Source organism: Apodemus sylvaticus, chromosome 1 (assembly GCF_947179515.1).
Source record: "Apodemus sylvaticus chromosome 1, mApoSyl1.1, whole genome shotgun sequence".
NCBI classification, from domain to species: Eukaryota; Metazoa; Chordata; class Mammalia; order Rodentia; family Muridae; genus Apodemus; species Apodemus sylvaticus.
Window position 1 is genome coordinate 8,784,273 of NC_067472.1, and position 26,504 is coordinate 8,810,776.

Sequence of the window (26,504 nt, forward strand, 5' to 3'; positions counted from 1 at the left end):
CATAGATGATAATTGGAAAACATAGATGAATAAACTGCCTTATAAATGCGTGATGTTTCTCTATTGCTAGACATAGATCTCATAGCATGTCACACAGCTGTATGTGCATGTACTGAAGTCTGTGCACTCCTGAAATTCCCCCTTTGACATCTAAATGTGAGAAAGAAATGGCTCTAGTGGGAAAAGAGCAGCATTCCCAGAGTTTTCCCCACATATTATTTTGAAGAAATATCCTTTGTATTTCCATGGTTTACTAAAGTACATCAGAAAAGAATTTGAAATAAAGGCTGGAATGTGAAGTTATAAGAGGTTGTTAGTATATATGGTACATGAGCTAAGGGAAAAAGTAAGACATCTGGTAGAAAGTTTCTCAAATTATGTAGTTTTAGATATGTTTCAAATATCTCTGAATCAACTTTTTTTTTTCAAAATGAGTATAAGGACTTCAGTTTTGTCTTAAATAATTCTTGTGAAAATGAAATTAGAATCAATATATCTCATCAACACATAATCTAATTTCAATAAAATGAAATTAAAAGATTGATAAAACTTTGAGGTTTTGGTTCAGATTTGGCTGTTTATTATTTTACTTCATTTTTTTATTTTAGTCTCTTGTTGTAGAATGGATATAAAACACGAATTCTGTTTTTACATTGTAATTAAAAACATCAGGCACTAATCAACTATATGGGGAAGTTTCTGACCCTGTGTGCTTGATACTTCCATGTATATACTTTTGTTGTATTAAGTTTTCTGGGGAGACATGAAAATAATATCTGTTCATTCCTGATAGAATACCAACAACAGAGTAAAGACACCATTCTACTTCCACAGTGCTTTTAACCAGTGTTTTTGGAAGAAGCATGGATGAGGGTTGTCTACAAGAACATTCTGCAGCTTGCTGGCAGATGCACTGCTGAAAACAGCTTACCCCATATCTCAGCAACTACCAATCACTCCTATATATCTGCATCAGGGACTCTGGCATGTGTGTGCCTCATGGGAACCCCCTTCCCTCTGTAAGGAAATTTTAGAGAGTTCAACCTTGCCAAGGTATTATGTGGTTTATCAAAGTGTTCTGGTTTCAGGAGGGTCACTCCCAGAAATAGTGTTCCACAACAGTTGACATGATCAGTCAAAGAGCCCAAATACTCTTGCATAAGTTCCTATAATCCATTAAGCTCACAAGGGTAGATCAATATATCAACACAAAGCACACTCAAAGTTAGAACATAGGTAACAGGTTCAGACAAGCTGGACCTCCAGCTCTATTGCCATGCAGCCACGGTGAACTCTCTAAGAGTAAAGCATGCACACTAAAGTGAATGTCATTCCTTCTGGCGAGATCACTGTTTTCAGAAGGAACTTTTATGTGCAGTGTGTGGTAAGAAAGTTATGCCTATTTGCATGACTGCAGAAACAACTATATTTTGAAATGTAGTTCTTGCTTTTCTTTTTCAATGATAATCGTAAAATTTTACACTTCAATTTTTGTTAGTGTATATTGTGTTAATTAATTTTGTTTCATTATAATATTTTAATAAGTACACATCATGTACTAAAATCATATCTCTCCTATTTCCCCCTTCTATGTAATCATATGTATTATTTGTATATAATCATAACCACCTGTGATGGTTTATATATGCTCAGCCCAGGGAGTGTCACTATTAGAAAGTATGGTCCTGATGAAATAGTTGTGGCCTTGTTGGAGTAGGTGTGTCATTGTGGGTGTGGGCTTTAAGACCATCAACCTAGCTGCCTGTGAGTCAGTACTCTGACTCAGTAGCCTTCAGATGAAGATGTAGAAATCTCAACTCCTCCTGTATCATGCCTGCCTGGATTCTGCTAGTTCCTGCCTTGATGATACCGGATTGAACCTCTGAACCATAAGCCAGCCACAGTTAAATGTTGTCCTTTGTAAGACTTGCCTTGGTCAAGGTGCCACGCCTTTGGTCAAGGTGCTCAAGGGCTGAGCATATACAAACCATGACAACCACCCTCCTATTTCCCACTCTCATTTCTTCTTCCTCTTCCTGTCGGTCCATTTCCTCTTCCCAAACAGTCCTCCCCTACTTATATGTCTTTCATTTATTTTATTATTTTTAATGTTTTTAATTAAAATAGCACTATATCACTTGCCTCCTCTCTTTCCTCCCTCTTTCTCTCAAATAACTTCCATCAAACCCTTCCCTGTCCCCCTACTCTCAAGTTGATGTCTATATATTATACTTTTCATCAACTACACTTTGTTTGATCCTATCAATGTGCCATTGTGAATAATGCTTCAGTAAATATGATGCACATGTAGGTATCTTTATAGTATGCACATGAATGGTGTAGCTTGATCAAGTGGTACTTCTGTTTTGTATTTTTTGAGAAACCTTAAAAGTAATTTTTATGCTGCCTATACTAATTTACATTCTTATCAATGTTCTATCTGAAAGATCATTTCCCCTAAATCCTTTCAAGGATTGTTGTTTGTTTTCTTGATACTTAAAACAAACAAACACACAAACAAACAAAAAACCAAAACAATAGCAACAATAAATACACAAACAGAAAAGTTTGTTTTTAATATTTCTGTGTGATGGTAAATTCTCTTTCTTCTGTCATTCTTTCTTACTGGTTACATTACTTAAGTAACAGAGAACAGTTTCTAATTACAATCACCATACCTTGGTGTTCTTATATTAAAATATAATAAATGATGTTCTTATATTGTGTTCTTAATAAATTGTGTTCTTATATTAAAATATAATAATATTTCTGTGTGATGGTAAATTCTCTTTCTTCTGTCATTCTTTCTTACTGGTTACATTACTTAAGTAACAAAGAACAGTTTCTAATTATAATCACCATACCTTGGTGTTCTTATATTAAAATATAATAAATTATGCATGCTTTCTTTTAGTTGTAATGAAAAACAATAAATTAATATAATTTCCACAGTTACTTTAGGTTTTTTTATATGTTTATTTTGTTTTGTTGAGGATATCATAAATTGTTGGAAAACAGCAATTATGTCTGTATTTTTCAAAAATTAAGTTACATTACAAAATGTTATTTGCATGTGTATATGTAGGCATAAATGTGTTATGGCATATATATGGATGTCAGAAGATAGTTTTTGGAGTCTGTTTTCTATATCAGATCCTAGGGAATGAGCTCATGTGAAAGTTTAGTGGAAAGCACTTTCATTGTCTGACATCTCACTAGCCCTAGATCTGTCTCTCTGTGCTCTCCGAGGGCTTTATAGACACAGAAAAAAAATCACACCTTGTTTCTGCTTTCCAGGTAAAGAAAAGCAAAGTGAGACTGTGGCTCTCCAGCAACAGATCTGGCACTAAAATGTGGATAACATTGATTCCAATTCTGTTTCTTCTGATTTTGTTATTTTATCTGATGTCAGCCATGTTTTTTTTATAATGTAGTATTGATAGCTTTAATATAGTTGTCATGTTACATGCAATATTTAGAAAATATTTTAATTTACCCTCTGACAATTCCATACATGTGTACAATGTACTTTGATAATATTCACCAATACCTTCCCTTACTGTTTTATACCTCAACACCCTCTCATTTTTTACATCTTCTGGTTTCCTATTAATAACCCCTGAGTCCAATTAGTGCAAATAAGTCTTACCTTTATACTTACATATATCGTATACAAGAGATCATATAGGTAATGGCACAACCTAGATACATTTCTTCCTTTCTGCTCAGACAATGTCTCTCAGATTACAGACCACGTTTCAGTGTTATGTTGATGATCTAACATGAATATGCAGGAGTGAATGGCCAACCAGAAACATTCTAGTAGCCTACCAACATCATCAGCTCATTTCAGTCAAAGATAGAACAGGTAATTGGGTATTTGTACCCACCAGCTGAATATATTGGTCTATGCAAGCAGTGGATCTAATTTCCTTCAGAAACATCCCTCCCTGGAAGTGGCTGGAGGAAAGAGGAGGTGGGGGAGGTGGATGAAACTTCAAACAATCAATTTGGTTTCAATTTTCTGCTCTTGCTAGATAGACATGGAAAAATAACATTGCAATATTAAAGAAAAATATTTTTGAACATACATAGTTCTTAAATTGGAAGAGCAAAAGCAATAAGAGAAATAATAAAATTTGCACTGATGTTGAAATCAATCAACAAGACAGGACTTACCACCCCCAATCCTTCATAAATATTTTCAGGGAGTTAATTAAAAGATATTTTTTCTCTTTTCCTTTCCTTCATAATCCTATCTAAGGGTACATGTGCTTCTCAGGACACAGGGCTGGGTGTTCAGGGCACAAGGGTGGATGTTATATATAAAGTGAAGTTACAATGATTAAGGCTTCACTGACTGAGGTTTTGTGAAATTCTGATCACTTAATCTGATCCAGTTTTCGACAAGTTAGAGAAGAATTTTATGCCTTGTTTTTCACTTATGAAAGCACTAAAACATTATATAAAGAGTATATAAGAATATTTTGCCAAAGTTAATGTGAAAGAACACACTAAGTTCAAGAGAGTATGTGAACATGAAGATAAAATTTGCTTCCTTAATGAAAGTTTACTTTTTACATTGTCATGATGTACTCACTAATATAAAATCTTTGTGGTAAGTTCATCAAATGAAATGCTCTCTGAAAAATTCCAACAACAATTAATCATATTCCATTTATTAGCCTTTTAATATTCTTTATAATCCTAACTTTCAAAAGATCTGAATGAATCTATTCTGTTTATAAAATCATGGGTCCCAGTTCTCAGTTCTTTGTAGAAGTAATGAGAAATCTCAGTCTACCCAGATAAGATCAGTCAGACTGTCTGGAACAAGGGATTGAAGAAAGTAATGTTTTAGTTATGTTTCTTGTGAGGCATAAGTGCTCTATAGTTTAAGGAGCTTAAAAATCTGGAAGACTAGATGAACTACTTACATTAAATGATTAATATATAAGAGCAGGAGTTGACCAGAAGAGGCAAGAAATAGATCACTAGATATATGATAATTACAGATGCCTTCGTAGAGAAAAAGCTATGCAACTGCAGATGCCTTCTTAGAGAAAGAGCTACCCATGGGACCATTAGGGAGTAAGGCTGCATAGGGTGAGAATGTTGTATGCAATATGTGGGTTTGATAGTCCCACTAGCAATGGGATTGTTGATATCTATAGCTGTTTATAGACTACTACTTGTTCTATTTTGCATTCGAAGAGACCACATTCAATTATATGCTATTGCTGATAACTTTCTTGGCTTGTAAGTTTGTGAAACAGTTCTTTGTAGCAGAGTGTCAGATGAAAAGGCATTCCTGTTCTTTAGGAAGGCTTTTATTTTTTATACTTCCAAGGTAGCTACTTTATACATAATATGATTTGCGAATAATTATCATTCTTCCTATGTTCCTAACTTACGACGTTTAGCTGTTTGAAACATTACTATCTGAACCAGACTAGACCTTTCAGTGTCCTTCAAAAAACATAGAACTGAACTTGGAAGCACATTTAGCCTGTATATGATCTGATAGCATTCTGTGTTAGCAAGCAGCTCATGCAGACATAAGAAGAGGCAGGGCAGCATTTACTAGATGTGAAGCTTCTGTGATTCAGTCATCATTCTGCCTCTGGTTCTTGAGATGTCCTTCATCCTTCAATATATCTCTTTTTCTGGTCAAGCCATTTAAAACATTTTATTTTTATTTCTTTAGTTTTCCTTCACACTATAACCAGTTTCCAGTGTACTGGAAGAGGGACTGTGTAGTTCATAGTTTTTCACGGTTCATATGCTGACTTTTTGTAAATTAAGAAAAATCTCTCCTCCAGCCTCACTCAGGCCGGTAAGGTCAGCAGTTGCTAGAATATGTGGAGCTCGATTTCAGCCCTTATTGCCCTGTGCTACTTACTGTCTCTTTCATAGAAAATCTGAACAGGCTCATTGTTGCTGATAGCCCTGGGGTTATTTGTAATTTGTTGCTAATTCTGGTCTTCTGGGAGGGGCTGTGAACAAGGAATGAGTCAGAACTCTTCCTTAATTTGTAAAATAAAGCCTAGAGCAGGTGATTGGGCAGAAGAAGGGAAGGTGGAGCTGAAAGTTGGGAGAGAGAAGAAGGCGAAGTGGGAGAGAGAGAGAGGATGTTGGAGGCTGGAGGAGGTGGAAGGAAAGATGAACAGAAGCATGTGGCCTGGAGAAACTACAGGTTATAAGGGTCTCATAGGTGGGAAAGATGGTGGTGTAGTGGTAGATCTGCGCAATCTAGGCACACAGCTTGTATTTATATTAATTGCCAGGGTATATTTGTTTTGGAGATTTACTGCAATAGCTTATGTGTTGTCTATAGAGCTCTGCATCATTAGTCTTGGCATAGGATTACACCTCTACTTCCCAGCTCTTTGCAACAGCTTTGATATCATCTAAAGCACTCAAGGAAGAAGGTCATCAAGATAATTCATCTTATAACCAAGTCTTCTGGTCTTTGGGAGAGTGATTCTTGTCATATTTGTTTGTGGTGGCCTCTCTAATGACCCATGTATGTAATGACTATTGTGGGGCCAGAGGGTCTATAAATGGGTGTTAAAAATAATGTATAGGGATAAAATAATATCTAACAAGAATCTTAAATAGCTTCTTTGCCTCATGTATTAATGATTTGAATTATTGGTGCAAAAAGAGGTTTGTAACTCAATGGTAAATACTTTATGTGGTAATGTTGGACTTGGAAATTGATTCCCAGACATGTTCCCAGGATGCTGCAGATTGGTACCTACTCCTTACATTTTGTAGACAATTTAACTCACAATGGAAATAGAACAGAACATGGATGGTTATAGTTCAGCAGATGAAATCATGCTTCAAGCTTTGTACATGGGCTGTAGTTCATTCAAGTTGTTCTTGTCATCGTGCAAGATTAAGAAGAGTGTTAACAGGTACCAGATACAGCAGAAAGATTCAATACGAGGCCCAATAATAGTATAGAATGATGAAAAACGATTGAGTGGGAACTTATTAAATGAATAAATTCTTCATCTTTATGATCTAAGATTTAGTGTTAGGATGTCCGTTTTTTTTTTTTTTTCATTTTCTTAAGGTTTAAATATAATCCCTTGAGAAATTCCAGAAACATTTTTTTTTTTACTTAGCTAAGCTTTTTATAAAAACTACACAGAAGAGTTTGAAATTTTGAAAAGTAAGAGAATTGGATGAATTAAATGACTTGATTGTTATCAACCTATAGACAGGAATTGAGAATGTGTTTTTAGTTAGATGTAAACAAATAAGCCTATGGAACTGGTAAAGTCTAGGAATGGACTTTCATGTATATGGCTGGTGTTTTTGTTTGTTTGTTTGTTTGATTTTTTTGTTTTTGCAAAGTTGTTCAGGTAGTACTTTTGATAAATTGTACTCAAACAATTGACTGTCCACATGAAAATGTATACAAAAGAATTCTTTCCCCACAAAATATACAAAACTCAACTCAAAATGAAGCACAGTGTGTCTTAGGGTTTCTATTCCTGCACAAACAACATGACCAAGAAGCAAGTTGGGGAGGAAAGGTTTTATTCAGCTTACACTTCCACATTGCTGTTCATCACCAGAGGGAGTCAGGACTGGAACTCAAGCAGGTCAGGAAGCAGGAGCTGATGCAGAGTTCATGGAGGGATGTTCCTTACTGGCTTGCTTCCCCTGGCTTGCTTCCCCTGGCTTGCTCAGCTTGCTTTCTTATGGAACCCAATAGTAGCAGCCCAGGGATGGCACCACCCACAAGGGGCCCTACCCTCTTGATCACTAATTGAGAAAAAGCCTTATAGCTGGATCTCATAGAGGCATTTCCTTACCTGAAGCTCCTTTCTCTGTGATAACTCCAGCTTGTGTCAAGTTGACAAACAAAACCAACCAGTACACAGGGCTAAAATAGGCTAATTTATAAAGTTTCTTTAAAAATAACTCATGACAAAATTTTGGTAACCTTTTTTTGGGTAAACAAAGATTTCACAAGTAGGAAAAATATGACTAATAAAAGAGGTAGATTAGACTGCACCAAAAATAAATCATTTTGCTCCTTGGATGAGACTGTTAGAAAAATGAAGAAGCATTGTGAAATGACATTTACCAAAGACTTACCTGATGAGGGCACTGGTTCTAAGCAGTAGAGAACTTTTAAAAAATATGAAACCAAATAGCTGAATAAAGTTGTACAAAATATTTGAGAAGACATTTTGCTAAAGGGATAATAAAAACAGCAAGTAAGAAAAAGCTCATCACTATTTGTTATCAAAAGAATGCAAATTCACGTCGAAATAAAATACTACTACTCTAAGTATGCACTGGAAAGGTCAGATTTTCGAAGCCTGGCTGTCTCAGGATGATGAGAATCTGGCGTAAATGGAATGCTTAGCTGGTAATGAAAAGACGAAGACTGGCAGACTGGCAGTTTGGGAGACGAGGCCAAAGTTTCTGTTTTCCAAAACTGGACAAGTCTGTTATGGGAAAATCCACCCCTTGTGGGCAGCCATTCAGGAACTGCCTCATCATCTGTCTTGAGACAAAAACAGCATGAGTCAGCAAAAGTTTCTAGACTCCCCCTGGAAAGCTCCTAAAATCCTTGCGAATCCTAGAGAGACCCCTAGCCCTGGAGACAGAGGCAACCAATAGAACAAAGGTCACCTACTCCTCCTTGAGATTCCCCTAACGGGCTTTAAATTGAACCTGTGGAACTCCCATCTCTGATGAATGGTAGACCCCTGAATGCTGGATTTCTGCAGAATAAATGCTCTTTGGTTGTGCATACTATTTGAGTCAGGGGAACCATGCTTCAGCAAATCAAGAACCCTTATAGCAGCAATGTGAGTCGGTATAGTTATTTCAGAAAACAGTTTGGAAGTTAAAACATTTGCACAGACTTCCCATCTCAGCCTTACAATATACTCCCCATTATTTCCCTACAGAAATGAAAGCATATAGCCATATATACTTGTATGAATATACTCAGAACTTCTTAATTTACTATAGCTGGATATTATGAATAATTCCTATATCTGGTAAATAGATGAACTTTTTTTTTACTTAATATAGTACAAAACGGTACATATGGCAACATGAGTAAAGTTCAAAAGAACATCCAAGAAAACAAAAGGATTTTTTTAAAGTGATACAGAAAGAAAATTGGTCTCTAACTGGGATGGATGTATGGAAAAGTTACTGAATGCAGAGGAAAGCTTTTGGGAGATAAAGAACATTTTTAATGTAATTATTATGATAGAAGTCATAAGGTTATGTAAGTTTCTTCAAACTCATCAAAATATACATCTAAAATGAATAATTTTTTGGACATAAATTATACGCCCCAAAACTGATTAATGAAAACATCCCCTTTACTTCCAAAGACAAAGAAATACTCAATAAAAAGAAAAAGGACCAAGTAGAAATCGTTTTATTGCCAGATAAAACGTGTATCATTTCGCAAACTTGTATTCATTTCAGGAGCACCGGAAGTGAGCGGATATTAGCAAGAAGAGGCTCACACTGCAGGTGTGCATGCTGACTCGGACGTCTCACACAGGCCCTACTCTGATTTGGAGAATTTGTCCCCGAGGAAAGCTGATGCCTTTCAAGACGCTGTTATGCAGACCAAGCAAAGTGCTGCAGGGGTCCTAGAGCAGACTGTCCATGCAAGATTGAAAGTGAAGGCAGAATAAATGTGCAGGTGACTTGTACCTAGCATGCGAATAGTGAGAAGCACAGCGGCAGCAGCAGCAGCATAATCACAACCAACACACACACACACACACACACACACACACACACACACACTCACACTCACACATACACACAGACACACCACACACACACACACTCACACACACACACACACACACACACACACCACACACACACACACACTCACACACTCACACACACATACTCACACACACATACACACACACCACACACACACACTCACACATACACACACACACCACACACACACACACCACAACACACACACACACACCACACACACATACACTCACACACTCACACACACATACACACACACACACACCACACACACACACTCACACACACACACACTCACACACACACACTCACACACACACATACTCACACACACATACTCACACACACATGTACACACACACCACACACACTCACACACACACACATACACACACACACATACTCACACACACATACACCACACACACACACACACACACACACACACACACACATGTGTTCCAACATGGATCTTAGCATGCCTTCCACAACCTTGTTGCATTGAATGTTTTAGCCACTGTATGTGTTTTCAGTGTAACCATATGAGATCCATGCTATTATCGTCTTTATGGAGAGAAGCTTAGAAGAGTTGAAAGGCTGACTCTTTCCAGCCATTATTTTATTAACAAAATGCCAATTCAGTTGTTTAACTATGCAAGAAATAAAGAAAAAATGCAAGGGAAAGGCATGTTTATGCACGTGTGTAACTTCTTCTCTTTCAATCTTCTCATCTCTTGCCTTCTATTTTACTATTTCTTTCCTTCACTTCTTTTGCCTATATGGAAATTTACTCATCTCTCTGTCTTCTGCTACTAGATATAAAAATTCAAAGTCAAATAAACTTTCTTTTGGGCTTTTCAACACTCTGTCTATGACTGTGTGTGTATACAGAATGCATGTGTGCCAGATACTGATGTCAAATGTCTTTTTCTTTCCAGCGTTTTTTTTTTTAAATTTTTTGACATAGGATATCTCACTGACCTAGAGGTTTCCAGTTCTCAGTACTGGCTGGCAGCAAGCGTCTGGGATCCTTCTGACTCCAGATGTTCAGCACTAGGATGGCAGGTGTATATTACCATCCCTGGCCTTTTCAATGGGAACTGGGGGTTCGAACTCACATCTTCATGACTTTCACAGCAAGTATGTCATCCATTTAATGATCTCCCAAGTAGCCTATGCTCTGTATTTTTGACGTCTTTATTATTATGTGTATGATTACTAGTGTTAATTATCAACTTAACAGAATCTAGTGCCACCTGTGAGATGGACCTTTGGGCATGTCTGTGGGGGAATTGTCAGATGAGATCCAGCATTCAAGATAGGCCATAGATTGGGAGGTTATTTTGATTAGTTAACTTGAAGTGGGAAGCTCCAGTCTCTGCGGGTGGCACCATTCCCTGGGCAGCAGATCCTGGACTATATAAAGTAGAGTATGTTCACCGAGAGGAAGCTTGCTTTCACCACTCTTTGCTTCTTGACTGTAGATACAATGTGATGATCCACTGCTGCTGTAACTTCCATCCATGCCACAACAAGCTGTAACCAGGAATTGGGATTAAATAAACCCTTTCTTTCTTAAGTTGCTTTTATCAGAGTATTTTATCAAGCAAAAGGCTAAGAAACTAAGATAATATGCTTTGTGGAGGTCATGTCTGTTTGGAATGCTAAATTCCTCATGTTTTGAAGACTTTGTCTAAGTTTGAGAATCTTTCTGCTTTAATTCTATTAAATATATCTTCTATGCTTTCAGACTTCATCTCTGGTTATTAGATTTGTGTTCTTGAAATAATCCCATAGTTCTTGGAGGTTCTGGTCCTGCTCACCTTTGTTCTATATATATATGTCTGAATGTACTATTGTCTCAACTTGTCTCCGATTTTTTAAATGAGTTCTACTTATTTTTGTTTGTTGACATTGTATTTCATTTAACTGATTGGCTTTATTCCCACACTTTTCTTTGATTCATTAGCCCCATTTTCCTTGTTGAACTTTCCTCCGTATTCCTCGTTTAAATACTATTATATCTATTTGATTAACTCTCTTATCTGGGTCCTGGTTGATTTCATTAACTCTATCCATGTGGTTATTGTTTCCTTTATGTGCCTATTTATCTCTTTTAGAGAAGGACTCTGCAATCTTCTTTCTGGGATTCAAGTTATTGCATTATCATTGATTTCTAGTGTTGAGGAGCTTTGAGTATTTTCAAATGCCCTAGTGGCTTGTCTTACCCAAAGCTTTAGTCTTTGTTATGTTTTGCATGCCTTTGAAGGTGTATGTGTCCTCCAGTTTTCATTTTGCCCTGTTTCCAACTGTTTTAATTTGTTTCATTTTATCTGAGTCTTTCTATTGAGTTAGATTCACGTAGACGTCTGCTCCTTGTTGCTGTATAGAGGGGAAGACAACTGTAGTAACATTCAGTTATCTGATCCCAATTGTACTTACTTGTGGTAGAACATGCTTGTTTTGCATTCACTTGCTCTGACAGTAATGTTCACAGACTATGTGTGACACTAGGGAACTTCTTGTGAAATATAATTATGCTTTCATTTTTGAGTTTAGGGTGTTAATAATTGACAGAGAAAGTGAGGGGTGATAGAGGACAGAGGAGTAATGGGAGAGTCTATAGCTGGTATTAATAATACAAGCTAAATAATTATAGGGGGATATAGGTTCAGAGAAAGGAAGGATGGTCACAAAAGCCTATTCAGTTGAGAAACAAGAAGGAAATGACTGCAGTGTCAAAGTGTAAAAGGAGGATCAAAGTTAAAAACAAGAAGTGTCATAGAAGATGTGCAATCTCAGGCATTGTTTCTTCCTAGATGTGCTGATATGGTTTCTCTCTTGCCTGTGGCTGTTTTTTGAGGCAATCTCTTCAGGAGGAGATGCTATTAGTTTTTGTATCCAAAGGAGTTAAGTCAGTAGGTTTTTCTACAGAGAGGACTTTCTGAATCAGACTCTACTTTCTACCTCAGTTACCTGCCCTCCTCAGTTATTACCTCAGTTGTCAGAAGCCCAGTTTGCCAGTTACAACTTAGTCTATGTTATTTTGAATACCGTAAAATTTTCTCGACTGAGGCTCTAAGTGGGGGTGGAAAGGTCTGACCACTTGACTTACCTTGAATTTTTGTTCTGGGTTTTCATGCTTTTGGGAGTTCAACCTGGAATCTGTTTTATACCCTTCTCATGCCATCATGCTGCTGCTCCTCTGACCCTGCTAAGGGTCCCTCTCAGGTCATTCACAGGAGGGCTCTGATGGAGACTCTCAGCCTCAGGTTCCTATATCACACTTTTTTTTCTCTGAACAAACTTGCTGTTCATGTTGGCTTCTCTATCCTTTCAGCTCTAATTTTTTCTCTGTAACCTGCTCAATCTCTAGCTTCCTGTTCTTGTGCTGCATTGTATACTAGGATATAGAAGGTGCAGTATAACATCTTTGCTGGGTCATACAAAATCATCTTCTAATCCACGATCTTGCCCAGAAGTCAAAGCTTTTATTCCTCTCGGTTTGCTTGACTCAAGATTTCTTTTCTGTAGTGTCTAAGAAGAAAAATACCTGGTAATAGTGGTAATGATAGGAAGGATGTAAGGGATGGTGAAGGTATGATTCTTTGGAGGAATCCAGTTTGGCAATGTGACAATAGTCCCCTTTGAAAGTATACTGAGAGAAGTAACTGTCATTTTTAGGTATTAAAATTGCCCAAATGATTGCCCAAATATGCTATTTAATAAGGATACAACACAGATCTAAGAATCATTATACCTTTACTTTTATGTACATATTGTTAGTGTGTTTGTGGAGACTCAGTATTGATGTCCAAAGTCTTCTCAATTGTTTAGAGTCTTCATCTTTTTGTTTAGAGAAGGATCTCTTTCTGAATCTGGAGATCACTAATTCACATGACAGCTCTTTAGTAAGCTGTAGGGACCCTCATGTTTGTTTCCCTAGAGATGGAATTATAGGTAGGTACCACTGCTCCCAGCTTTTTACATGTTAGGGATTCAGCTCCTTATTCTGTGTAGCAAGCACATTGCCTATTTAACCTCCTCCCAAGTTGATATATTTATTTTTAAAAATTCTGCAGTTTCTGGATAGTTAGAGTTAGTTCCAACAAAGTCTGGTTCAAGAAAAGATTCTCTTATTTAATGTTAATCTGGTGCTTATAAATGCAATTGTTGAAATGCTAATTAGTGTCTATAGAAGGAAACACCATTCAGTAAGTTAATGAGTTGAAGGAAATAAAAAATTACTAATGAGTAAGATTCAGTGTCTATGATGTTGTGAAATGTTGTGTTCATCTGTTGTGAATTAATAGAAGAATCCTAAGCTAAGTGGATTCCTGCTGTGAAATGATAAAATGTGTGAAACTAAAGTACAGATAGGGGGAAAAAAACAACACTCATAAGTTAATATTGAAAATGTGATAATTAATTAATGCAGATCATGTCACCCACATGTTATGACTTATTTGATGGATAATACTGAGATTGATGCCTTTGATAATAGTTTTTCTCCAAACTTGAGATGAGTTTCTTGCTGTCTTTGTGATGCATTTGTCACCAGTCTTTGTTCTTGAAGATGGTAGGCATTCACAGAAGGGTGGAGGCTCCAATGTTCCTTACATATCCTTGTCATAGGATTTCCCTTTTCTGTGTCCAGAGATGGCGCTGTAGGATCTGAGGTAATAGTTGAATCGACACATATGATTGTTCAGGGTCAATAACTTCAAGGATCTTGTTTTTACGCCTCTCAGGCTAGGTTATTGCTGTGCATTCTCACATCTGTCTTCCCAATGTGCTTTTACGTGAGTGGTATTGGCATCTGTTATCTTTAGGATCTCGTTTCTTACTTGTGCAGCACCTGCTAAACAGCTGTTTGCATTTAATTCAATGAGAAAGGGACCCATTTATCTCCTTCCAGTAAGCAGCAGGTGTCTCAAATCAAGTCGAAACCCCAAAGATGACAATTGTTTGTTTTTTTTTTAAACATGTTTTAATAGCTTCCATGGTTCCAGTACAGTGCAAACTGTCAAGGAAGGGAACTACATAAACAGTTACACACAGCTACAACACCTATGAACCCCAACAACTATCTGCATGGAAAGATGTGCCTAGAGGTAGAATAAGTATCACTGACATGCCAGTGGCAACAAACAGCACTCTGAATTGGACTTATGAACAACAGCAGAGAAATCATGCTTGATTCTGGAAGTCTATCCAGCTGTTATGGACTATTGAGGTCAGCGACCTTAGAAAAGAATCTATCACCTTTACTTTGATAAACCAGCATCATTCCTTACTACAGTCTGAATATTATCCTTACAGATGACTGTAGCCACCATCCCACATCAAAGAAGCCTCTCTTTACAGCAAATGGAGACTATCACACACACACACACACACACACACACACACACACACAAATGGCTTGACACAATATAGAAATAAACAGATCATGGGATACCCATCCTCAATGGATATATCTATATCAGAGCTCCTGAATCCTTGGCTCAGGGACCACTGAGGAAGAAGTGTTAGGAAGACTATAAGAATACCAGGAATTCTTCTGTGAAACAGTCTTTTCTAGAAATGGGTATATAAATAAGAATAGACAATGGAAATATCAATGGACATTTAAATTGGAAGGAGGAAAATTTTGTGGGGTCCCACCTTTAGTCAGAGAACCTCAGATAACCATGACTGCTGATGAAAATTCTTTATGTAATGAAGTTAAAGCATTGAAATAGATGCATTTTATGGTTCCATGAACTGTGTATTTTCATCCTTTATTTACTTTTGATAACTACGGATCATTGGTAACACAGTGTTTACTGCATCACCCCTGACATAGCGCAAAATCACCAGCACAGATGTAACCTGGCAATGGCACATCCACTTCTAGGAAACCTGCTTTGAAGTTAAAATCTTGCCACACATAACTTGGCAGTGGCATAGCCTTCAAGGGGCTATGTCACGCTCTGTCCTCTTTATAGCAATTCCATATAGTGACTGACAATACCCAATTAGCTTCTATTTTTCTTGCTTCATATTTTATATTAAAATATTTTTCTTTTATTAAAAGGAAATCACTTTATTTGACCTCATATGCAGCTTGTCTTCCCCGAGGGATCATCATGTATTTCTGTATTTCTCATCAGTCATCTGGTTTTGATTCCAATACTTCATCCCAAAAAAGAGTCATTGCAGGATGAAGAAGAGGATGGAGATGAATGAGAAAGGCACTTGTGTCTTCGAGCTGGATCCAGGGCTGTTCATAGAGATGAGCCAGGTTGGAACACAAATCCTCGTTGTAATTTTTCACTTCTTGGATGACCATCTGTTTCAGTGTGCTGTGGCTAATGTAACAAGGCCTCAGATGCTTGGTGCTTAAACAGCAGGCATCTTTCTTCCACTTCTGGAGGCTAGGGAGTTCAAGTCAAGATCAGCAGCAAACATTTTATGCTGAACTCTCTCTTTTTGGCTTGAAGGCAGCAGCCAACTCTGTGTACACACAACTTATTCATCTGAGTGCGTGGAATGGAGAGTGTCTGTTTTACCACGCTTAATGAGACCTCTGTGTATCACCTCCTTGCGTTAAACTTCTCAACCCTACAATATCCAAATGTATCACCTCAAGGGTCAGTTCTACAACACGTGAATGTGGAGGACAAAAATGTTCAGTCTGAAAAACAATTGTTTGCTTGAGAAACTTTTATGGGTTACCAAATGAGCTAAAGCTGAGCTCTGCCTGTTGACCAGAGGCTTATGTTGGGGGAAGATGAGGAATGATATTTAATGGAACTTGTACCATTGTGTTTTGATGACCATGATGTCATCAAAACAGCCAATTCACACTCACAATCTTTTTTTATTCCCTATGTAAAATCTTGTCAGTCTGAAATTTAAAAAAAAAAATCCAAAGAAAATTCAGATTCCCATCATGAAAAGTCTCTAAGACAAACTACAAATAGGTTCTTGAAAATTGATGGTACTTGCAGGAGTTAGTGAAGATTGGGGGTTGCTTTTTTTGTCACCCAAATCTTCTGACCCTTCCCCACATTCTATAACCTTCGTATTCAGCCTATATTCTTTTTCTTCTTCTTTCTTTTCCTTTCTTGGATTTTGGTCCTGCCATGCCTCAATTTTCCTGGCAGGTTCCTTTTAAATGTGCCTGCTTATCAAATCACAAGTCACAGTGACAGATTAGAAATATATATGTAAAATTTGGTTTTCTAACAGCTGCCCCTCACCCTCAGTGGACACTCCTGCAGGCTTCTAGCACTAAACCCATCCCACCAAACACCCTTCTTATCTCAAAATATTGCCTGCATTTTTCAGGATAGAGAATGACACCACTTTCCAAGAGCCGATGGCAGAAGCTTTCTATTCACATCTCGGTCAACTCCAACATCTAATTTCTCTAATTTCTCATTAAATCACACCAACTTTAGATTCGAAATGCTCTTTCTCCCGAGACCACTGTATCAACCATCCGTTCCATATGTATCAATGTTGTAGCTTGTTGTCTGAAACCTCTCTGTCTCATCTTTTTCATTTCTGATCCATCTTCAACAATTTTTATATTACAATTCTAAGGTAGTCAACCATGTCTTTACTAAAGAATATCTCTTCTCCTTTCCTGGTATATATTTAATTCATTTTCTTTTTCCTTTTTTTTTAAAAAAGATTTTATTTTATATATGTGAGTACATGTAGCTATCTTCAGACACAGCAGAAGAGGTCATTGGATCCCATTACAAATGGTTGTGAGCTTGGTAGGAATTGAATTCAGGACCTCAGGAAGAAGAGTTAGTGCTCTTAACCACTGAGTCATTTCTCCAGCCCCCTTAATTCATTTTCTAGAACCTGCTAAAGTTTTTTGTTTTTTGTTTTTGTTTCATTGGAGTTTGAATGTGCTTTTGCATTGGGACTTGGAAATAAACAGCTGAGACTACCACTGAATATGTGACTCAAATATTTCCAAAGATGAGTCCTGTTTCTGTGAAGCAAATATCAAGAAAGGAATACTCAGTAATCAAGGATGTATCGCTAAAATTCAGGAAGACTGAGTAATGTTGACCTCTGAACAGGATATGGTATCCACACGTCTGTGTATAATGGGGTCACTTGAGTTCAGAGTCTCCTTCTTGCCTTCTTGTGCTGAGAAATTATTTTTGGTATCTAACCAGTCAGGTAGATCTAGAAGTATAGCTTAAAAAGTTTAAAATCTGCATTTATCTGATTATTAGGGACAGTAGGCATATTTTCCAATATAATTGGAAACTGTAACCTTTTCTGAATGGCTTATTAATAGATTTAGCCTTTCCCCTTCTCTGTCTTTTAAAAACCTGTGACTTTGAACTGAGAGAATTTCAGGCCTATAGATGATATTTGTGTGACTTTCCTAGAGACAGCGATATAACACTTCGTTAAAATGATACTAGCAGTTTTCTCCATAGCAAATTACTATTCTCCCTTCTGAAATGAGTATTTTGAGGGGGAATACCTTGGAGATATGCAATTATTCTATTTATTTTTAAACCTTTACTCACTACTTTTAGCATTCACCAGTGTGTCTTGCTGTAGAGATTATTAATGTGTGTTCTAGTTTGATCTGGTTTTTTATTCTTTCTACAGTCTTTACACTTCTTATCTAAGGAAGTGATATTGATTTTTACATGTATTTATTTTCAACAATTTATTTTTGTAAGTGTATGGTCACAGATTTTTTTTTCCTTTTTTTGAAGTTGAAATCTAGTTACATCATTTCTCCTCTTCTCTTCCCTCACTCAAACCCTTTCCATATACCCTTCCTTCATCTCTCACATTCATAGCCTCTTCTATAATTGTTGATTATATATGTTTATTATATTGTACATATAATATGAATATATTCATATATATACACATTTGATCTCAGTTTGTATAACTTATATTCTTGTGTATATATGATTTCAAGGATGGTCTTTTAGTACTGGATAAGTAGTTAGGTGGTTCTTTCCTGGGGAAGACTCCTTTTCCCCACAATTAGCATTACTTAGTTGCCCATAGCTCTTTGTCTGTGGTTGGGGCTTTGTGAGGTTTTCTCCTTTCATGTTAGTCTGCCTATTACTGTCATTCTTGCTCCAGTCTTGTTTAGGCATACATGTTGTTGTGTCTTCATGAGTGCAGTGTCCCTGACATTTCTGGGAGAAACAATTTCACTGTGACTTTTGGTTTTTGGTTTTACAATCTTTTTTTCTGTGTACTATGTTCCCTTAACAGGAGTTGTGCTGTAGGTATATCAGTGAGGGACAAACACCCCACAATTACTTGCTCTCTGCATCTTGATCTTTGTAGTTTTTTGTAATGGTCTCTGTCTGCTGCAAAGAGAAATGTATTTAATGAGGGGGGAGAGCTGCACCTATCTGTCATATACATACATATCAATACATATATACAAATATATATATATATACAAATATACATATATAAATGCATATAAGAATATGCATTTATAGTGCAGTTATAAATTATGCTGGTTTAGTAAAGTGGTGTTTGTGGGTTCTCCTCCAAGATCTATGACCTCATTAGGCCTGGGTAGCTAGATATATATCCAGTACCAGGCATGATTTTTGAATGGCCTTAAGTCTAATTAGAGAGCTGTTTGTTACTATGAATATGTATACTACTACTGCATTCTTAGGGTTATTGTGTCATGCTGACAATGCTCCCAACAAGAGTCATAAGCTAACAAATACCCTAGAACTAGTCATGGGAAAGTCCTGTTCTGAGGAGTTTGTCAGGGGAGTCCAAGAGACTCCTAAAACATCATCAATATTTTCTGTTGTCCTTGGTTGCCTCTCAGAAGTTTAGAGCAAATGTCTTTTGCTGAAAACAGCAGCTTGAATCCAAAATTTCAAGGTCTGATATCCTGCTCCCTTGGGGCTAGCTTTCATGGTACAAGAAGGAGCCGTGCGAGCTTCCATGAAAGGGAAGCCCACAGTAGTCCTGCCCAGTAACTGCACCTATGAGCTACTCCCAGAAATTTACTTCCTTTGGAGTATATTCTTACAGTGTCAGTGAGACAAAAGACAAGGTGAGAAAGTAACAAAAGTACAGAAGGGAACTGGAATGTGGGCCCCTTGGTTAACTATAAGAAGCAAACTTTCCATAGCTTTGTCATAAGGGAATAGAATAAGCCACCAGAAAAGAATGATTACAACTCAGACTTGCTCCTCATGACTAGGCCAAGTTAAAACCTATGGGGATTGAGGTGGTCACACAATGACAAAGACAGGATATGTGTTATTATTTTAAAAAAATTTTGATTCATAAAAGCTCTTGAAAGTACTCCAGAACCTCAAATATCAACCTGTCGGCAGAGCCAGGACATTCATAATGCGTTTCACTCCCAAGGTATTTTCAAAGAGAAACCCATAGATGCCTCTAGAATTGGTCTTGGTTAACCTTAAAAAAAATCACTTATTTGCAGATGACATAATAGTCTACCTAAGTGACCCAAAAAACTCCACTAGAGAACTCCTACAGCTGATAAACAACTTCAGCAAAGTGGCAGGTTATAAAATCAACTCAAGCAAATCAGTGGCCTTCCTATACTCAAAGGATAAGCAGGCTGAGAAAGAAATTAGGGAAATGACCCCCTTCACAATAGCCACAAACAGTATAAAGTATCTTGGGGTGACTCTTACCAAACATGTGAAAGATCTGTATGACAAGAACTTCAAGACTCTGAAGAAGGAAATGGAAGAAGACCTCAAAAAATGGGAAAACCTCCCATGCTCATGGATCGGTAGAATCAATATAGTTAAAATGGCCATTTTGCCAAAAGTAATGTACAGAATCAATGCAATACCCATCAAAATCCCAACTCAATTCTTCACAGAGTTAGAAAGAGCAATTATCAAATTCATCTGGAATAACAAAAAACCCAGGATAGCTAAAATCAGTACCCCTGACCTCAAGCAATACTACAGAGCAATAGTGTTAAAAACTGCATGGTATTGGTACAGTGACAGGCAGGAGGATCAATGGAACAGGATTGAAGATCCAGAAATGAACCCACACACCTATGGCCCCTTGATCCTCAACAAAGAGGCTGAAAACATCCAATGGAAAAAAGATAGCCTTTTCAACAAATGGTGCTGGTTCAACTGGAGGTCAGCATGCAGAAGAATGCGAATTGATCCATCCTTGTCTCCTTGTACTAAGCTCAAATCCAAATGGATCAAGGACCTCCACATAAAGCCAGACACTCTGAAGTTAATAGAAAAGAAACTGGGGAAGACCCTTGAGTACATCGGTACAGGGAGAAAGTTTCTGAACAGAACACCAATAGCGTATGCTCTAAGAGCAAGAATTGACAAATGGGACCTCATAAAATTACAAAGTTTCTGTAAGGCAAAGGACACCATCAAGAGGACAAATCGGCAACCAACAAATTGGGAAAAGATCTTCACCAATCCTACATCAGATAGAGGGCTAATATCCAATATATATAAAGAACTTAAGAAGTTAGACTCCAGAAAACCAAACAACCCTATTAAAAAATGGGGTACAGAGTTAAACAAAGAATTCTCACCTGAAGAACTTCGGATGGCGGAGAAGCATCTTAAAAAATGCTCAACTTCATTAGTCATTAGGGAAATGCAAATCAAAACAACCCTGAGATTTCACCTTACACCAGTCAGAATGGCTAAGATTAAAAATTCAGGAGATAGCAGGTGTTGGAGAGGGTGTGGAGAAAGAGGAACACTCCTCCACTGCTGGTGGGGTTGCAAATTGGTACAACCACTCTGGAAATCAGTCTGGCTGTTCCTCCGAAAACTGGGCACCTCACTTCCAGAAGATCCTGCTATACCACTCCTGGGCATATACCCAGAGGATTCCCCACCGTGTAATAAGGATACATGCTCTACTATGTTCATAGCAGCCCTATTTATAATCGCCAGATGCTGGAAAGCACCCAGGTATCCCTCAACAGAAGAGTGGATGCAAAAAATGTGGTATATCTACACAATGGAGTACTATTCAGCCATTAGAAACAATGAATTCATGAAATTCTTAGGCAAATGGATGGAGCTAGAGAATATCATACTAAGTGAGGTAACCCAGACTCAAAAGGTGAATCATGGTATGCACTCACTAATAAGTGGATATTAACCTAGAAACCTGGAATACCCAAAACATAATCTACACATCAAATGAGGTACAAGAAGAAAGGAAGAGTGGCCCCTTGTTCTGGAAAGACTCAATGAAGCAGTATTCAGCAAAACCAGAACGGGGAAGTGGGAAGTGGTGGGTGGGAGGACAGGGGGAAAGAAGGGAGCTTACGGGACTTTCTGGGAGTGGGGGGGCTAGGAAAGGGGAAATCATTTGAAATGTAAATAAAAAATATATCGAATAAAAAAAAAGAAAATCAGTAGCAAAAACAAACAAACAAACAAACAAACAAAAAACCATCACCTGGGAAGCATGCTACTATTGCCCCACAAGATTTTCTCTAAGGCAAGACTTCAGACATGTGAGTTATGATAATAGACCCCTAGATTGCTCTGTATTAACTTCAAGAGTGTTTTCCCCCCAAAACAGAGGTTTTACTAGAGTCTATAGGACGGATGATGAGAGCTTGGGATAAAAGCTTATTTGTCACCTTTGATTTCTACATGTTTTGTTAGAGTCCATGTAGGTTTGTATGGAGACCTATCAATCATCTGAAATGTTTTCTCTATGACATTACGTTTCGTCAACAACCTATTTCTCTTTATCACTGGCATGCTCTTCTTCTACTTAGGTTTTCTCTCACACACACAGGCCCTCAGCCTTATCCTAAGGCCGAGAACAAACCAGGAAGCTTGGGTTCTCCTGAAAACAAATAAATGTTTTATTCAATATACAGTCTTCAAATATATTCTAACTACTGTACTGGCTGGTTTTGTGTCAACTGGATACAAGCTAGAGTCATCAGTTGAGGAAATGCCTCCATGAGATCCAGCTGTAAAGCATTTTCTCAATTAGTGACTAGTGGGAGAGGACCCAGCCTGATGTGGGTGGGACTGCATCTGGGATGTGATTCTGGGTTCTATCAGAAAGTAGGAGTAAGCCATGATGAACAAGCCAGTAAGCAGCATCCATCCATCAGCTCCTGCCTCCAGGATCCTGCCCCATTTGAGTTCCTGTTCTGGCTTCCTTCAAAAATGAACAGCAATATGGCAATGTAAGCCAAATAAACTCTTTCCTCTCCAAGTTGCTCCATGGTGTTTTGTATCAGTAACAGAAACCATAATTAAGACAACGACTCAGTTTTGAGGAATTTTTATGTAAAGTCCTAATGATTTGCTGACTGTGTGCTTTGTTCATCCTCTTATTAATGTCCTTCGCCCTATAAACATTTTAGTTTCCATGCAGCCTAATTTGTTAATTTTACCTGCAATTATAATAATAGTCTTTTTCTATCATCTTTCTTCTTTTGTCTCATTCTTCTATTTATTCTTTTACTTGAATAGCTTTAAAATTCTATCAGAATATACTTCTTTTCTGTATTTTCAATGGTCTCTGAGGATGAAATTGTTTCTAGGTACCTCAACAGTGTATTTACAATTAATATTAAAACGTTTCCCATAGCTGTAAAAATCTTTCAGCTTCCTCTGATGTGCTCCTTGCCAGCTTTCAACAATAGCACACTGACCAGGCATTTGCACACCGTAAGGAAATGTAATCTTTGGTATAAATCTATGTTCTAAATCTGGAATCTATGTTCTTTAGAGTCTAAATGCCAAATATATATTTTAGGGAAATTAAAGGCAAATATGACTGTATATCAGGAGATGTTTACAAGACCTTGCTTACCTCTTTCTGAGGACTTGGATGTCATTGTAGTGCATTTCTGTTTAGTTCGAAGCTCTCCCATAACATTTCTGAGTACAGACTTCCTAGACGTTGGCTTGCTTAGTTCCATTTGCTAGAACAAACTTTTGTTTTACCGAGATGACCTTCACTTTTAGAAGGCATTTTTTTTTCTGAAGATGGGATTCAGACTCAGTGAATTAGACATATCTTCTGTGTCACCTCCTGTACAGTGTTTCTGATTTGCTCTTCTCTTCATAATATCTCATTTATTTCTGGCATTACAATAATCCCAAATCATTTTTGGTTATAAGTCGCATGTGTGTGATTTTCATTGACACATTTTTCTTCGTATTTATCACTTGAAGGTTTTGAAGCGTGTTAACTTTGTCAATCATTTTCTTGCGTCAGATGTAGGCACTTACAGACATTAGTTCATTCACTTTCCTCTGCTCATTCTTGCTCTTATTCTTTAGCAATTCAAGTAATTGTCGTGCTCAGAAGTTTTGATACATCTAGCTTTGATTCTATGCTTTTGAAGAAAGTTATTTTCCTGTCTTTTCTTCATAGTGGTAATTTTACCAACATATTTTCAAGTTTACTAATGATTTTTGTTTATTTCTACATGCATATTTCAGACTCAATTGGCTGTATGTATAAGTTCTAATAAAGACTTTTCTTCTTACTAATGTTTTCTTCATCCACACTGGCTTCTTCATGCTCTCTCTTTTCTTTCTTTGACATTGAAAATAGATCTTTTTTATACAATGTGTTCTAATTGTGGTGCTTTCTCCCACTTGCTATCTCATTCCAGTTCTTACCCACCTCCCTTCCCATCTGGATCCACCTGCTTTATTTGTATCTGCTTAAAGACAAACAAACAAGCAAACAATCAAACAAACAAGCAAGCAAACAAACAGGAATCTAGGTATAATATTAAGTTAAAATATAGTGAGATAAAACAAAAACAGACAAATCTGAATAGGACTTGCAAACAACTTTCAAAACAAACAAGCAGAAGAGAGATGGCCAAGAAAAAGAAGCACATATGGATGCAGAAAACATGCATTGACACCCAGAGGTATTCCATAACAGCACAAAACTGAAAACCATAATATATACACAAAGGACATACAAGGTAAAATAAAAAGAGAGAACAAGAAAAATGCCTCAATCCAACTTTATGAAGCAAATAACCTTGAAAGATGCTGCTGAGTTCTTTTCCTGTTGACATGCAGCCTACCCTTAAGAGTCAGTTTCACTGATTTCTCTAGTGAGATTCCCTTGTAGAAAACATTCTTTTCTCATCTGCACATGGTTATCAATTGGAAATAGCTTTCTGGATTAGGTATGGAGCATGTGTCCATTTCTAATAGGACCCCAACAGGTGGACACCTGTGCTGATGCTGAGAATGCTATCACAGTCTCTCTGAGTTCACATGTGTCTCAGTCCTGCTGTATTTAGATGACTTTCTTTCCTTGGTGTTGCCCATGCCTGTACACATCAATACACGTGTGTGCGCGTGTATACGTATACACACACACACACACACACACACACAAAGAGAGAGAGAGAGAGAGAGAGAGAGAGAGAGAGAGAGAGAGAGAGAGAGAGAGAGACTGTGGAGTTCATTATATGTTGATCAACTACTTTCATACTGGAAGACTTTCCTGGAGTGACTTATATACCCAGTGTTAGAAGAAAACTTATTTCTCTACTCCCAGTAGGTGTTAACCTTTACCTTCATGGTGAGGTATTCATTCATTTATCTATTCAGTCATCCATCCATGTATCCATCCATCCATCCATCCATCATGTATCCATCCATCCATCCATCCATCCATCCGTCTATCCATTCATTTTTTAAAAAATAATATAATGAAATGAAATAGAAGATAAAACAAAAACTATCACTTTGGAACTGAGCAAGATGAACAAGCCTAACTAAGGTAAAGAAACCAAGAAAAGATACCAGAGTCAGAGACCCACTTATTCATTCACTCAGGAAACCCATGAAAACTATTAAACTGGAAACCATAAGACATATGCGGTGGACCTGCTGCAGACCTGTGGAGGCCCTGTGCAAGACTGTAAAATGGATTGGCTTCTCTTCTTTTCAGAGCCTTTAACATATTCCTAAAGGCCCTGTTGAAGTCCTTCAGCTGTGATGCATTTCTCAGAACCTTGTGTTGTTGAGTTGCAGAGCTCCAGTTGAGACATGTCTTGACTGTTATAGACTATGGTTTTTATGTAAGCATCTAGTCATCTAGTTTTGAGATGACTGCAATGTCAGGTGCCGATATTTGGTCTTATCCTTGTTGGTTTGATGTTTTGTTCCTTGGTTTCACTTGCCTCTGTGGTTCTTAGGAGGTTGTGGTGGTTGTAGGTTGTTTGATGGGACATTCTTCTGGGAACCTGTCAAATGTGGGCAGGGCTCAGGTAGAATGAATTTCTCTCGGTATTGGAAACTGACACTGAGGAATGTGGGTGGGGTAGAAGAGGGAATTGAAGGGTTCAGAACTGAGGAAAGGTGCATGTGTCATCAGGATGAGTTTACTCCCTGGGAATGGAGCCGAGAATGAGAGGCCATATCAGATGGTCGCTACAGAGCTGGGAGGTTGGCTTTGGAAGAGAAGGGGTAAATGAAAACATGAAGACCACGTTCCTGTTTCCCTGGCCTACTTGATTCTCTGGCAGGCATAGCTTGGGGGTTCTCAGGGAATGGCTTAAGAGTTGGACCTATGTGTTTCTATCTTTTTGGTTTTTTATTCCTTTTCAGAATATTTTTCTTCACCCCACTGGACATGATTAAAAAAAATGTTCACAAGTTCTTGCTTGTTATTCCAAGAATTGGAGCCACTCAAGG